This window comes from Lygodium microphyllum, chromosome 19, assembly GCF_053477565.2.
Source record: "Lygodium microphyllum isolate KBCC chromosome 19, Lygodium_microphyllum_v1.1.10, whole genome shotgun sequence".
Classification (NCBI taxonomy): Eukaryota; Viridiplantae; Streptophyta; class Polypodiopsida; order Schizaeales; family Lygodiaceae; genus Lygodium; species Lygodium microphyllum.
Genome location: NC_141153.1, coordinates 16,812,393 through 16,817,863, shown reverse-complemented (window position 1 = coordinate 16,817,863; position 5,471 = coordinate 16,812,393).

Below are 5,471 nucleotides of genomic sequence, written 5' to 3'. Positions count from 1 at the left end.
CATTACCATTTTGTGCATCTACATCATCAATCACATTTACTGGTTTATACTAGCTATTCATCTCATCAAAAACAACATCTCTGCTCATTGTAAACTTACGAGTAGAAGGATTATAGCATCTATACCCTTTTTGCTGCAGAGAGTAACCAATAAAGATACACTTCTCAGCTTTTGGATCCAACTTGGATCTCAACTCATCTGGCACATGTACATAGGTAATACAACCAAAAATTTTCAAATGAGAAATATCTGGTTTCCTACCAGTATACCTCTCCTCTGGAGTCATTCCATGTATTGCTGCAGTGGGAGTCCTGTTCATTATGTAGACTGCTGTAGCAACTGCTTCAGCCCAATAAAAATCTGGCAAGTCTTTTTCATTGAGCATGGCACGAGATACCTCTCCAATATGCCTGTTTTTCCTTTCTGCAATTCCATTTTGTTGTGGGGTATGACTGCATGAATATTGTTGCTTTATGCCATGCTCCTACAAGAACTTTGCAAACTCATTTGAGAGGTACTCTCCCCCTCCATCTGACCTTAGGCATTTTATTTGCAGGCCTGTTTCTTTTTCAACCATAGCTTTAAGGGTTTTGAAATGCCCAAAAACTTCACTTTTTTTTCATAAAATACACCCAAACTTTTATGCTATAGTCATCAATAAAAGTGACAAAATAATGACAGCCTCTAAGAGATGCAGCTTTAGTAGTCCACACATAAGAGTGGATTAATTCCAATGGCTTCTTACTCTCTTGAACATGTCTAGGAAATGGTTTCCTTGCATGTTTTCCAAACTAACAGGCTTCACATACCTTATGCATTTCTGCAACCTTGAATTTTGGCAATCCTGCAACAATATTTTGGGCTTGCATTGATTTAAGTCGCTGTACATTAACATGACCAATGCGTTCATGCCAGATATCAATATCTGCAAATACATCGGTCCCATGTGCAAACATTGTTGCACTCAATTCAGGCATGTCTACATCCAACGTAAACATTCTGCCCTTCTTCTTTCCTTTTGCTATCAAGCGACCTTTATTTTTCATATCCTCAACAAAGCATCCATGAGGATTAAATTTGACCTGCAAGCCCTGCTCAACCATTTGACCAATAGAAACCAGATTCTTGGTGATATTCGGGACATGAAATACATCTGACAGGTATTTCTTTTTCCCATCCTACATAGACAAAGGGATTTTTCCAATCTGCACAATAGGATGTGCAGTATCATCACCAGTCTCCACAAATCCTGATTTTTCCATTTTCCTTGCATCTTCCATCCATTCTGCATGTCATGTGGTTTGATGCACCTGAGTCAACATACCACACTTCGTTGCTTTCTTCTCCACTTGTCACAGAATTGTTCATGTGTTGCACCATAAACAAATGTTCATTTCTGTCATCACCGTGTCTACTAGAAGATGCATAATTCCCTTGTTGCACTTTTCCATTCATGATGTCATTCTGCTTTTTATAGCAGTCTTTAGCCATATGACCCATTTTACCACAGTAGTAGCATTCAACATTACTGTTTGCATTTTGGCCTCTTTGCCATCCACCACGACCTCTTTGGCTCCCCCTGCCTCTAGAGTTACCACGTCCTCCTCCATAGGACTGGTTTTCTTGAGTTTGCTGCATATTCTGATTTCTACCACGGCCTCCAAATCGGCCTCCTCTACCTCTGCCTCAACCTCTTCCAGCATTTGAGTAGAAGAAAGCTTCTTTTGAAGTTCCTCCTGAAGAAGATGCACCACCATTTCTCTGCTCCTCAGAAATTAGAAGAGCAATCAAATCCTCAAAATCAAGAAATCTTTCACGGACGGAAATGGATGTTCGGAATTGTGCATAATCCTTTCCTAGACCATTCAAGGTAACTGAGACTAAATCATCATCTTCCACTGGCGACCCAATGGAAGCAAGTGCATCTGCAATCTTCTTCACCTTCATGTGGTAGTCATTGATGCTCATACTTTCTATTTGCACATTGTGCAACTCTTGCTTGAGCTGCATTTTCCTGGCTTGCGTATTTGTGCTATACATTTTTGACAAAGTATCCCATGCCTCCTTTGGCGTACTTGCGTCCTGAATATGCACAATCATAGAGTCTGAAATACTGATAGACAGCCAGTACATAACTTTCCTGGCTCTTTCATGCCATGCTTTAAATGCCTGCATTTGTTGTTGATTGGGAACATCAGGAAGAACTAGTTCTTCTTCATTTCCTGCAACAAATTCCCAATATCCTTTTCCCAAAAGGAAATTTGTCATTCTGAACTTCCATGCTTGGAAGTTGTTCTTGTCAAGATTTTCAGTGACAATCTGTGAAAGAGAATCAGATGCCATTACAGAACACTGCAAAAAATTCTGTCATTGCAAAAAACTCAGCTTCACCCTCACAAGGGCAAATCTGCAAAACTAGCGAAAGTCGTATTTGACCACACAATCACTTCCTAGTGACGATTTTGCATCAACAGGCAACAAGGATGATTCTATAACTCCCAATGTCTCTGCGCACAAGCATACGATGCAATTTCTACAGTAACTTTTCACCGACCTGTAGAACAGTGGCTGCACAGCATAAAACTGGGCCTTTTCCTGAGTGCGTGCAGAAAAATTTCGCCTCCAAAACAGGCCCCGAAATGGCCTCAAATCAAAAAAACAGGGTCGCCGATGGCTAAAGCTCATTCCCGCAGCATATACTGCCCTCTTGCTTCACCGCGAAGGGCGTCTCAACTTGAGACAATGCACTCTTGCAATTTCTGGTTGTGCTACCTGCAGAGATCTGCTCCCAAAACAGAAAATGAAAGCAACACTGCTCCTCTTACCAGAACACCACGAGCTTGGCTTGCTTTCTTGAGCTTCTTACCACGAACAAGGCTCTGATACCATGTCAAGATTGTGGGAGAGAAGGAAGGAGTCTCACTTGTAGCTTTCTTGCTTGCACAATGGGGGAATACACACAAAGGTGGAGACTGAAAACAGTTTTCCTCTTCTTAGTTGTGTAAGCCAAAAAGAACTCACATACAAAGAAATAGAAGAACCCTATATATGGGTCTCAAACCAAACTCAACTAACTAAGGTGGCATACTAACTGAGCCACGAACTAGAGTAGATAAGGATAGCTATCATGTAGCTATTATTCATGGGCGGTGTACCAACCGCATCTGCAACTAACAAGTCGATGACATAAATGCACAACGGTCACCCTGGCATATCACGAGTGGAGCTCGATATCTCAACACATCATACGAGGAAACCACTCCCTTGAAGTAGTCGGCAGATCTGTACCCAAGAGAAGCATTCCATGAGACCTTCATCCGTGAAGTGGAAGGTGAAAAACAATTAGCATTTATGGATGCTTATGGTACTGAATGTCACTTGAAGGTGGGGTGTCAGTCTTCCATAAGAAGAGATGTTGCTCCTACATGACCTTTTGAAAGAGAACTTGGATGTGTTTGCATGGTCCAACAAAGATCTAAAGTGGATTGATCCTACCGTATGTCAACACCACATTGACCTAGAGTCTGATGCTAAGCCTGTGAGGCAAAGGTAGAGGCACATGAATTCAAATTACTCCGCCTTAGTGAAAGTTAAATTATTGAAGCTCCTTGAAGCTTAGTTTATCTATCCAGTTGCCAATAGTGAGTGGGTTTCACCCATTGTGGTAGTATCCGAGACGAATGGAAAGCTGCAAATATGTGTGGACTTTTAAAAGTTGAACTCCAAGACAAAAAATAACACAATATTAGTGAGTTTGGAAATCTCCCAATTCCCATTTTTTAAATACTAAAAAGGTGGCACCCTGATAACATTCCCATAAGTTTCTCAAACCCATATGATGTGACCTATAATTGGAAAGCACTTGAAAAATGGAATCTATTGAGCTATAGAGCACTCAATTTGGACTTATAGTGTTCAAGTTATGACAAATCCAAATATTTGACCATGTGTCCCAAACTTATGGGAAATTTCCATATTCCCCAATATGGTGTTAAAGGATCATTTTCCTATCCCTTTCACAGACCAATTGTTAGATATAGTGGCAGGCCACAAGCTTTATTCCCTCTTGGATGGATTCAGTGTGATGTCAATCCAAAACAACCTTCACAACAAAATGGGGAACTTATACTTACAGAGTGATGCCATTCAGGCTCTATAATGCTTTTACTACCTTTCAACAAGTGATGATGGCCACATCCCAAAACCATCTATATGATTTCATTGAGGTGTACCTATATGACTTTTGTGTCTATATAGCCTAATCCGTGAGCATTGGGGACACCTAGAGTAGTGCTTTGACAGATGTTGAGAGTATGGGATATCTCTCAACCAAGACAAATGTGTCTTCGAAGTCTCGTTTAGGAGTTCTTTTAGGCCACATTGTCTCTACATAGGGGATAGTAGTAGATCTTTCCAAGATAGAGAAGATTGCAGCTTTAACAGCGCCAACTAACCTCAAACAGTTGAGGGGATTCCTTGGCCATGTGGGCTATTACAAAAGGTTCATTGCAAACTTTGTGACAAAAAAGGTATCCCCCTTGCACAAGCTCCTGAGGAAAGATGTAGAGTTTACATAAACCCCTGATTGTGATGAAGCGTTCAACACCCTGAAAAGTAGTGTCTGATTCAATCACCCATCCTACAACCTCCTGATTGGATGAAGAAATTCCATATGTATACACTGATGCATTAGTTTTGAAGGCCTAGGAGTATGCCAAAAGGGCTCCTCGAAGCTGGATCAACCTATCTATTATACAAGCCAAAAAGTAACTGATCAAGAAAGGAACTACATAGTGACAAAGCTTGAGTGCTTGGCAATTGTGTTTGCCTTGGAGAAATTACAATATTATTTATTGTTGATGCACTTCAAATTCTATGTGGACCATGAGGCCCTATCCTTCTTGATGAAAAAAGCAGATGTGAAGGGAAGAATGTTGAGATGGCTCCTTCTATTCCAAGAGTTTGACTTTGAAGTGGTTACCAAACCACGTTACTCCCATGTCCTAGCTAATCATTTGTCGTGGATCCCTCAGAGCGACGAAAGGGAGTAGGATGATCCCTAGGCCTCCTTGATGCTTCCTGTTTTCTAGTTGAAACTGTTACCCCATAGTACACAGACATAACCAATCTCTTGGCAACACAACAATATTCCCCTAGTATCTCTATCTGCGTGAGAAGAAGAAGCTTATGTTAGAATAAGTCACCTACACCTTGTTAGGTGGCGCTTTGTACAAGAAATGCAAAGATGAAGTACTGAGAAGATGTGTTTCAGGAGACCAAATTGGAATAGTGCTGAAAGCATGTTAGGATGAGCCTTGTGGAGGACATTTCGCAAGAGAAGTGATAGCTAGAAAGGTCTTACTCGTAGGTTATTGGTGGCCAATCCTCCACAAGGATACCTATGACTATTGCAAACATTATGATGCTTGTTAACAAATGGGAAAGCCTACCAAATCTAGTGCTATGCCACT